This window comes from Neopsephotus bourkii, unplaced genomic scaffold (genome assembly GCF_033783945.1).
Source record: "Neopsephotus bourkii isolate Nb327-2 ecotype Australia unplaced genomic scaffold, CSIRO-AGI_Nbou_v1 NB_1632, whole genome shotgun sequence".
NCBI lineage: Eukaryota > Metazoa > Chordata > Aves > Psittaciformes > Psittacidae > Neopsephotus > Neopsephotus bourkii.
The window spans coordinates 1184277-1195597 of NW_026902107.1; the positions used below are offsets into that span (position 1 = coordinate 1184277).

Below are 11321 nucleotides of genomic sequence, written 5' to 3' on the forward strand. Positions count from 1 at the left end.
GCTTCCCAACGTGGGGCTCAGGCTGTGCTGGGTCCTGTTACAGCTCCATTCTGGAAGCCCTTATGGGCACTATGGGTTGCATGGGAGCAGCCGGTTGCATCCTGACCCAATGAGGAAATCAGGCATAGAGACATGAGAGCAGATGCAGAGAAACCACCTCGTCCTGCTCACTGAATAGCTCTTTATTGCCATGTTTCATTTCTATGGTGGGGCACTTTCAGCTTGAGAAACTAGGGCTGTCAGCACGGGATTTGGAACACTTCTACCTCCTTTGGCTTCCACACCAGTCTTAGCTCCTCAGATTCCTGCCTGGCCTGCAGACATCAGACCTTTTGCTGGTCTAAAATCATGGTTTTATCATAGAATCACAGAATGGTTTGTGCTGGAAGGGACCTTAAAGCTCCTCCAGCTCCAACCCCTGCTGCGGGCAGGGACCCCTTCCACTGGAGCAGCTTGCTCCAAGCCCCTGTGTCCAACCTGGCCTTGAGCACTGCCAGGGATGGGGCAGCCACAGCTTCTCTGGGCACCCTGTGCCAGCGCCTCAGCACCCTCACAGGGAAGAGCTTCTGCCTAAGAGCTCAGCTCAGTCTCCCCTCGGGCAGGTTCAAGCCATTCCCCTTGGCCTGTCCCTACAGGCCCTTGTCCCAAGCCCCTCTCCAGCTTTCCTGCAGCCCCTTTGGGCACTGGAGCTGCTCTAAGGTCTCCCCTTCAGGAGCCTTCTCTTCTCCAGGCTGACCCAGCCCAGCTCCAGCCCTTGGAGCACTTCTCACAGTGTGCTCTGGTGAGGCAGCCCAGTGACCTGGGCCTCTGGGAGAAGCCAGGGACCAGCAGAGAACTCCAGCACCGGCCTCCCTGGAGGCAGCTGCAGCCAAGGGGTACTAAAACCAAACAACAAACACTTACATGGGGCCTGAAGGAAACTACCAAGAGTGAGTAGCTGCCCACATCGAAGAGTGAGTCAGGATTTATCTTGACCAACAGGTTATTTCCCTCCACCTCCCTGTTACCATCCTCCTGGGAGGACTGGAGCTTTATTTCTCCTTGTCCATGCAAAGCCACATCCTGGCAGCTCCAGACAAAAGCCGATGAAGCTGTGGCACCCTGAAAGCATCTCCCCTTGTCAGCTCTGGAGGGCCCTTACCTTCATACACATACATACACCTTCATACTACTAAGAAGCACTGCAAAACTGAAGGTTGGTATTTCCATCTCGAGTACTGATCCTCTTGTGTGATCTGAAATAGCTGCTGGCTGCAAACCATCACTGCTCTTTCTACCAGAAGGGTTTTGTGTTGTTTCCAGCATCCCTCCCTCTCTGGAACTAATTTTATCTTCCTACCATGTAAGAAGTGGACTGATAAACTCCAGACCTCATACCTGGCTCCTCAGCAAGGCGTTCTTGTGAAAGATGTTAAGACACTGAGGTGTCTCGAAGATGGGCTCATGAACAACACACTTCCTTAAGCCCGAGCCAAGCCTCAGGGGAGAATGTATTTTAAGAGAGACAAAACCATACAAAAACCTCGGACAGACCACGTCTCCATGATGAAAACATCAACCTTCTGACTTCCTTTTGAACACCTTCAGGTTGGAGGGAAGAGGAGAGGGTCCAACCTCCCAGCAAGTGACTGCTGGATCACCAGACACCGCTCACATAAGCTCAAGGGAAGATGAAAACCAGAGACCTCTGGGAGGGATCACTCAGCACCACGAGGGAGGCTGCAGCAGTTACCACCTCTCATGACTGCAGAGGAAATGAAATAAAACCTTGTAGGATTCCCAAAATTCCCATTTCCTTCTCCTAAAAAACCCCAACTAAATCAACCCAGCATGGGCCTTGGCTCAGAACAGAAGCATCTTGCAGTGTATCTCTGTGTGCAGTGATCACCTTGCTCTCCATCAACATTCAAGAGGTTGCAATAAAAACTACACATCTGGCAGCCCCAGGCACAGGATATTCAGACAAACAGAGAGAGGAAAGGGCTTAAAAACTCACCCAGGTGAGAGACTGGCTTGAGTGTGCCAAAAGGAAGGCCCTTAACATGTTCAGTCTTCTCAGCACAGCCTTGTCTATGGATGAGCTGGGACTTACAGCCGCCTGCTCCAGTACTGAGTGCAGTTCTGGTGTCCTCACCATAAGAAGGACATGGAGCTGTTGGAGCAAGTCCAGAGGAGGCTGTGAGGATGCTCAGGGGCTGCAGCACCTCCTGTATGGAGCCAAGCTCAGAACATTGGGGCTGTTCAGCCTGGGCAAGAGAAGCTGCATGGAGACCTCAGAGCCACTTCCAGTGTCTGAAGGGGGCTACAAGGATGCTGGAGAGGGACTGGAATGATTGGACAAGGGGTGACGGATTTAAACTGAAACAGGGGAAGTTCAGGTTAGATAGAAGGCAGAAGTTCTTCCCTGTGAAGGTGGTGAGGCACTGGCACAGGGTGCCCAGAGAAGTGGCTCCATCCCTGGCAGTGTTCAAGGCCAGGCTGGACAGAGCCTTTGGTGACATGGCCTAGTGTGAGGCATCCCTGTCCACGGCAGGGGGCTGGAACTGGACGGTCTTAAGGTCCTTTCCAACCCAAACCATTCTATGATTCTATATCTGACGCTCCTGTGAGCACTCTGGCCCTTCAAATCCTCTTCAGGAAGATGACGCTGAAGGAATTCACACCTTGTGGAAGAATCAGAACTGCTTTTAAGGACTGGTGTTGCTTTGCTTCTTAAAAAACCCACATACAAATATAAAGAAAACAGTGCAAAAGTTAAAGGCTGCCCATGGAGGGCACAGAGAATCACAGAGTGGTTTGGGTTGGAAAGCACAATCTACTGGAGACCCCAGAGTTACCTTCTTCAGGAGCCTGACCAACAACTTGGGCCATGAGCTGAAGATGAGGATGTCTCCATGGTCTTTGTGCAGGCAGGCACAAGCTTGCCAGAGACCAGAAACTGTGCTGGAGCTGTGCAGTGGCCACCAGGACACCACTGCCCAGCCCAGGGGGGCATTTCTGAGCAGGTTGCAGAGACATCCAGCCACCAGAAGTGTTCAAACAACTGCTGGGCAACACAAATGTGCTCTAGGTACAGGCAATAGTGAAAAGTTTCACCAGGGGCTTCTGCAGAAGCAAAACACCAATAAAATGATGAGGTTTAAAACACAAAGAGGCTAAAAATGAGCATGGCAAGGATGTCCAGGAGGGCAGGAGCTCTGTAGAAGCATCATGCAGCCTTGTTGCTGTGGTCTCTCCTCACAGGGCTGCAGGAACAGTCACACACTGCTGGTAAAACACCACAAGGCAGGGAAACATGAGCCCTGGAGTTAACACTCAGCACATACTAGTAGCTAGAAAACACAGTAAGAAGCAGGGTAACTGTGTTACAGAGCTCTTCATGCAATGCAGACAGCTGCAGTACCGTTCCTGCTCTATGGGCAGGAATCCAGGCTCTGCCACAAGTAACTCCCATCCCAGGAAAGACCTGAGAGTGCCTTGTCCCTTTTTAAACCCTTTGTGAGGAAAACCATCACAGCCTATAGAGCAGAACTGCAGATCTCGCCCTGAAATGCACCCTGACAATTCCAGCAATGACTGATACGAATACATGTTATGAGAATGCTCATGGCCTGGAGAGGGACGGGGCATCAGCTGCAGATGCACACTTCATAGAACGCTCAAACACAGGTAAAAGAGACAAAACCCACCCCTGACAAAGAACAACGTTCTGCTCCTTCCTACTCAGCCACAGTGACACTACTCAGCACCAGCAGCAGCAGCTCCAGGTGATGTTTTGAAGTCATGGAAGTTTTTAGGTCATCTTGTTGATTTGATCAGATGTATAAGTAAGCAAAACCTCTGCAAGACATCTGAGAGGTGCTACACGAGACAACGGGGGAATTGTGATGTTCAATGTTCACAAAACACACCTCACCTCCAGCATCACATTCTCACTGACTTCAGCACATAGCAGGGACAGTTATGGTCAGTACAACCCAAGCAGCTGGGACATGGGCTTCCTGGCCACCACAGATGTGTTATTAAATACAGGAGAGCCAGCAGACCCTGCACACAGAAGGAAAGGTGGGAAGGAAGATCAGCCTCTATACAAATGATTGCTCTTACATTCACAGCTTGGTTCTTTGGTAGCCTGCCAGAGAGAAGGTGAAATGTCAAAACGATGGGGTTAAAGTACAGCAATCCCAGCCTGAAATCAAGCAAAGCTCCTTAATCATCCAAAGAGTCAGGCACTGCAGGAGTCTGCCCAGGAAAGTGAATCACCAGCATTGGAAATCTTTAAGAACAGCTTAGGCAAAGCTCTAGGAAACACTGCATGTAGGTAATCCTTCAAGGTCACTTCTAGAGACACTGAAACAACCAAGACTTCCTCCATCAGCACATACCTGATCACACAGCACACAACCACTGCAGGATTTGATGGGCTGGAGCGTTTTTGTCTGAATTTGCTGGAACAAGACCAAAAAAAAGCCCCAAAGCAAAGAGGCAGCGCGTGGAGAGCTTATTTTTAGCAAGTGCAATTGGTGCAACTTCCTCCTTGGTCCACACCAAGCCCTTCTGCCTGCTCACTTTGCCTCAAGTAACACCCTGCGTGCAGAGAGCAGGGATTCCTCCCCCCTTCCATGTGCCACTCGGGCAGGAATGGCCACGCTGCAGCAACAGAGGGGTGCAGGGAGGGGAGGCACTCCTGCAGTGGCAGCACTGAGGGGACACCAGGTGATGCCCTGACACTGCAGAGCCCTCCCAGCACATTCAACCCAAGCTGGGGAGCAAACCTCACCCTAACACAGGCACCTCTGCAGCCCAGCTGCTTTCAGGGACATAAGGCAGCATGGTGTGGTTGGTGTTCCAGTAGCCACAGCCAAGCCTGAGCTCTTGCCTGGAGCTTGTCCCTGTCCCCCCACAATGTGTGTGCAGCCTGGCTGGGCTCTTAAGGCCTCCCTGTGGCTGGGGACACTGGGAGGGCAGCAGCCTCTGGCAGGCAGGCCTAGAAAGCTCTCCCAGAGGGAGCAGGCAGGGAACACAAATCACTCCCCCGTTTGCTGGAGGCACAGCTGGAAGCGTGTCCCACCACTTCAAACACTCAGCGTGATGGGAGGAACAGGGGAGGGAAAGAGAGGCCCAGGAGCAGGGGATAATGTGCAGCCACCACAGAAGGGGAGGTCAGGATGGCTAAAAGCTGGTTCTGAGCACTGGCAGTGCTGCCTCTTCCAGGCAGGCAGCGGGAGGGTGATGGCAAACGGCATCCAAAGAGGCCGTAGCTCACTCAGGCTGCGCTTTTCCCTCTGTGCAGGGCTCTGTCAGTGCTGAACTGAGAGAAACAGCACGAGCTTCCTCCAGCTCCTCCCCCATCCCAGACACAAATTCCTTGCTGGAAAGCAACTGCTCTTCCCAGCAGGACTTTTCCCTGGAGCCAAACATCAGCAGCACTCCAGAGGAGCTCCGAAGGGTGCATCCACCCTTAGCAAACTGCCAGCAGGGGCAGCTCCAGCAGCTTGTAAACCAAACCCGTTGCCTCCCCACCACATCCAGGAGAAGGGACCTGAAGCAGTGTCCTGCAGAACACTGGACATTCCAACCTGGGAGCGGGAGGAATCTCGTGTTTCTTCATGGGCAAAGAAGGAACTTCACAAATTTCCACTGGCATCTACTCCTACGGTTTCCGCTGTTAAAAACAAACCTGAGCCACGGGGAGGCTTCTGCAGTGTTCACACTGTGTCAGCCTGGAAAACCTAAGAGTTACTCAGAGCATGTCAGCTGGGAGGAGGCACCTCCAAAGGAGACAGGATCTGAGCTGCTGATACCATCTGATTCACAACACGTACCAGAAAACCTGTCAGCAAGAAATGGAGAGGGATGAGAGAGGGAAACAAACAGCACTGAACTCTCAAGTCACTTCTATGTTGTGTTGGTAATGGCCATAACAACTTATTTCTGCTCATTTCCTTACCTCCAGTGACCAGCGAAGCTGCAAGAGTGACTTACTGCTGCTGACAAGAGATCTCAGCAAGAGGTGTGCTGGTAGACAGCAGCTTATGACACCCCTCCATCCGCCTGGCCTGTGGGACCAAGCTGCCACACAAACAGCAGAAGCAGCCAAAAAAGTGAATCTCTTCCTTCAGTTCACAGGCAAATTCTTGATTTTCACTCAGGATGAGTGTGCATAAAGCCATGAGGCCATGCACAGGCACCAACTCTGCTGAAACCCCTGCTCCAGCAGCAGAAGCGTTTGGTAGGTGTCTCAGCAAACCTTGCAGATTGCATCACTGTACATCACAGCATCCGCATCTGCTGGGGATGTCTGTCAGAAACCTCTGCAGAAGGGCTGAGCATTATTCTGGGGTTTAAAGGGCATTTAATGCAGATGGAAATCTCTGGGAATTAAAGCTTCCAGCACCAGCCAGGCTGCAGCCATGTCCCTGGTCCTGACCTCTCCTTCTGCTCGGTGAGAGCTCACAGCTGAGGTAACAGAGCTGGCTCTGCAGGACAGGCAGCAGGGAGCAAAGCTTCACAACAAGAGGTGCTGGTGACCCCCGGTGCTCGAGGTGCCCCCCACCACATACTGGTTGGACACCAATATGGACAAGTCCTGTTTGCTCCAAGCCCAGTGAGACCTGGTGATACACACAGCAGATCCCATGTGCTTCCCACTCCTTTCAGACTCTCATTATCACTTTAAACACCGAGTAAGCTTTTTGTAAGTCTCCACTGTTCAGCTTGGTAAGAAAGGAGTTTACAAATGTATTAAAAATAGGACTAGACCTTGACATCCTGCAAATCATGGAATCCCGGACTGGTTTGGGCTGGAAACGACCTGAAAGCTCATCCAGTTCCAACCCGCTGCCATGGGCAGGGATGCCTCACACTAGACCATGTCACCCAAGGCTCTGTCCAACCTTGCCTTGAACACTGCCAGGGGTTTACCACATTTACCACTTCTCTGGGCACCCTGTGCCAGTGCCTCACCACCCTCACAGGGAAGAACTTCTTCCTTATATCTAACCTGAACTTCCCCTCTTTCAGTTTGAACCCATCACCCCTTGCCCTACCAATACAGTCCCTGCTGAAGAGTTCCTCTTCAGCACCCTTCAGATGCTGGAAGCCGGTCTGAGATCTACACGCAGCTTCTCTTCAGTGTTGCTCATGTCCTGCAGCTTGGAGGGCACAGGCTACACCAGGGTGTAATGCTGAGTTGGAAGAGGGGGTCAGAGTTACCATTCTGTTACACAGTTTAATTGTGGGGACGATTTTTACCTGGGCGTGTTACTGAGTTATACAAAACAGTAGTATTATAGGAAATGAAGCACCCTGCAAGAGCAGCTGGCAGCCAGAGCTGCTACCCTGCCCTCAGTGCCTCTTGCTTTACTCCTGCGGGCCACCCTGGTAGGAAACTTTGCAAACACAAATGGTCGAGGAAGCTACTAGAGCTCTGTTTGTCTCATCACAAACTGCATTCAGTTACAGCCAAGGAAAAGAAACGGAACAAAGGCAGGGGGTGAGATACAAACATTATGGCTTTAAGAGACTCAAACACGCCAAGCTTTAACTTACACCAGCTCTGAGCCCACGCTGCTAGCACGCTACTCCAGGTTGTACACATCGGAGCTCACTGAGCACGCCAAGTCCTTTGCCACAAATGCGCAGTTTAACATGCAAACATCTGATCATTCTTTTTCACATAACAGTGCTTAGATGTACCCAAAACCGGGTCCCTTGGGCCCACTTATACAATTATCCCATTAACATGGTCCTGCCAAGCTCAGCCTGACCACAGTGCCTTAAGGAAAGCCCAGAGAGGGGCAGAGATCAAACCCATGTGAAAAGAGCAGAGAAACAGAGCTTGTTCTGCTTAGGAAGAGGAAGAAAAAGACTTCAAATGAGCTACAGAGATGTCAGAAGCAGAGTGTCCTCCATGTGCCCTGGAGATCAGAGAGGAAGGAACAGACTTGAAGCTCAAGACAAAGGTTTCAATTAAACCCCATAAACTCTCTCTCTTGGCAAGGAGGCCCAAGTGTCAGCGTGCATCATGTGTGCAACTTCACATACAGGATGTGAAAATGCCAGCAGGAAGGGCCTTAAAAGAAGCAGCTTTACTCAGGAAGGGTTCAGATGTGGACCTGACCTTATCCTGGGCTGGGAAAGGACAAAAACAGCTCTGGGGTTCCTTGCTAGAGAGACTGTGTCCGAGGCTATGAAACAAAGTGCCAGAGATGCCTTTAAATTAGATACACAGTGAGGCCACAGCCCCCATAATACATCCAGTCTGAAACACAGCTGCTTGATGAAGAACATCACCACTTTATATCCCAACAGCATCTTTCATTTAAAGACACCAAACTGTGCTGCAAAAGTCACCAAGTTTCCAGAGAAGTGACTCAAACACCATTAAAATCTGAGACACAGGAAAGCCAGGAGGCACAGCTTCTTTTCCAAACCCTACGTTTGCTTTCTTTTCATTAACCACCTGATTTAATACCAACTACTGGACTAAAAAGCAGATCATAAAGATGCAGGTTTAGCATTTCCTAAGACATACACACCGAAAGAGGAAGATGAGGGTCAGGGTATCTCTCTCTCAAAGCACACTTTAACCTTTCATACAACAAATACTTTAAATAGCACAGAAACAGCTGTATTTCCTTGCATTATTGTAAAGGATTCCCCTGTTCCTGCATTTCCATACCATCTGCTGGGCACATCTTGAACTCCCCAACCTGCAGCCCCCAGCAGCTTGTCATGAGCGCAGGTTTAACACCAAGCTCGCTATGAAGCACAAGGGAGGTATGAAACCAGCATCCCATAGTCCAAAGATTTCCAGCAAGTGCATGGGACACCGAGGCCCGGGCAGCTGAAGTGTGAGGGTAAAAGAAGAGGAAGGCTGAGAGAAAGAGGAAGGAAGGGAGAAGGAAGGGGAGGAAGAGGAGAGGCAGCCACAGCAGCTCTGTACAACTATCGCTCAGGCAGTTGAACAGAGATGGGAGAGTGTTTTCCCCACTATTACTGGCTGCCGAGGAGGAGCTACCACATGGCTGTTCGCAGCCACTCAGTGCACAGTGCTTGCTATCAACAACAACAGTAAACAGAAACAGAGCCAAAAATCAAAGCTGGGTACCCCGGAGCTGGGGCTCCACATCCTGCCTTTACCCATGGAAACGATTAGGTTAGGATCCAGCTGCTGAGCTTAGAAAGCACCTGAGGCCAGAGCGAGCCAAGCTGCTCAGCGCATCCCAAACTTAGGCCGCCTGTTCTTATTCTCTACCTTTAGTTGTCAAGGCTCCAAACTGCTGCCACGGTACCACACAGGAGCTTCAAAGAGCCAAACGTGCGGCAGGAGCCAGCCTGACGCCGTGTTGTTAAACACCGCACTGTGCACAAACACTCAGATCTTGCCTTACTCCCAGCTCTACTCGAGCGTTCAACCCGGGGGGGCTGACGAGGAAGCACAGACGGTTCCCTGCGGATGGCGGTTATGGGATTTCTCCATCCTGTCCCTGGGATCACCCTGGACGCCTTCCAGTGTCGGGGTCCTCACGGCGGGTCCGGCTCAGAGCATCGCTGGGTTCCCCAATGCACCGGGGTTACAGGAGGCTTTCACTGAGGTCCTGGAGGGCCAAAAGCCTTCCTCGGGCATGAACCTCCCCCGGGCACTACCCGCAGGCGGGGAGAGGGGGCACCTCCGGGGAATCCTCCAGCACCTCAGTCTCGCTTCCCTTTCCACACAAGCAGATACCGCCCAGCGCAGGGGGGAGCAGGGCAGGCTGCGGTCCGCAGAAACCACCCGCAGGCCCCCGGGGGAACGCGGTAACCGCGGCCCGGGGCTGCCGCCAGAGGAGCTCGGCCCCAGGCGTCCCCCCCTCGCTGGCAGAGCCCTGCCCGGGGACACCTGGAAGAACAACAAAGCCCCTCGGAGGTGCCTCACTGGGCGCTGCAGCCCGGCCGGAAAGAGGCGGCCGCGGGCGGCCGTGCGAGGCCGGGGAGCCTCCGGAGGGGGGTCCCTGAGGGGCACCAACAGGTGCCGGCGGTGACAGGCCGCAGCCGGGCCCCGCGGGTGAGGCGGCGGCCGGGCCGCGCTGACAGGAGGGATCCATACCGGGCCGGGGCCTGTCGCGTTGACCAGCGCGGAGCACGAGTGTCCGACCCGCGCCCGGCCTCCAGCAGCGCCTCGCCGGGCCGGACCGGGCCGCACCGCGCCCGCCGCTCCCCCTCACCTGCGCGGCCGCTGCTCAGTCCCTCGCCGCCGCCATGTTTCCGACGCGCAGGGAAGGCGGGAGCGGCACCGCGCCGCCCCCTGCCGCTCGGGACGGCCCCGCGCCTCGCTCGGGGGCAGCCGAGCCGGGCCGAACTGAGGTTGGGTCCGTTCGGCTCTACTCGGCTCGGCTCGGCTCGGCTCGGCTCGGCTCGGCTCGGCCCGGCCCGGCCCGGCTCGGCTCGGCTCGGCCCGGCCCGGCCCGGCTCGGCTCGGCTCGGCTCGGCTCGGTCCTCGCGCCCCCCCCATTCGGGTCCAGTCCTCAGGCAGGGATGGGCCCCGGTGCTCGCCCCACGCTCCGGGCAGAGGCAGCCCCTCACCGTGTTCCATACTGCTGGAGAGGACCTGCCTGTGCCCAGCCGAGCCACACCGGGTAGGGGCAGACCTCCCCCCCCATGATCCCCATCCTGAGGATGGATCCCCCCGTGCCCACTTGTGACATTCTGGGCACAGGGCAGACCCCCACTGTGACCCCCAGCACCCACCAGAGACCCTCTGAGTACCACAGAGTGCATCCACCTGTGTCTGCATCCCCACTGGGGACAGTCCCATGCATGGATGGGCCCCACTGGAGATGCCCTGGGGACAGACAACCCCCAGATACCCTCTTTCCAGCTAGAGATGCCACAGCTGAACCTCAGTGCCCCCAGCATCCCCCCGGGTAAGACCCCTTTGATGCCCAGCTGAAGGATACCTCATACCACTGTTGCAATTCATTACCTTCATGGCAGCATCCGCACCTCATATACAGAGAGACCCCTGTGCAAGCCAGCACCGTGAGCAGGTCACCGTGGACCTTGGTGACGTCTCCTGACCCGAAATGGACCCCTTTGTCCTGCAGAGCATCCGGAGTCTACACATGGCACCCAAAACCTCCCCCTTGCATCCCTTAGTGAGGGACCTCACAAGCAACCAGTGATAGGATGAGAAGCAATCACGGAATCCCAGACTGGTTTGGGTTGAAGGGACCTTAATGCTCATCAGATTCCCCCCCCTGCCATGGGCAGGGGCACCTTCCACTACAGCAGCTTGCTCCAAGCCCCATCCAACCTGGGCAAATGGCCTCAACCTGTTT

General features: G+C 53.9%; 1 protein-coding gene across 5 annotated transcripts in view; it reads right to left on the minus strand.

The window, feature by feature from the left end:
- The window catches only part of SCMH1 (Scm polycomb group protein homolog 1), a 58593-nt gene extending 48283 nt beyond the window's left edge, over positions 1–10310 (minus strand). For all 5 annotated transcript variants that reach the window (XM_061373700.1, XM_061373699.1, XM_061373697.1 and 2 more), the window contains exon 1: positions 10209–10310. The gene's annotated coding sequence lies outside the window, so the exon portion shown is untranslated. The remainder of the gene's footprint in view (positions 1–10208) is intronic.
- Between the last annotated feature and the right edge of the window lie 1011 nt (positions 10311–11321).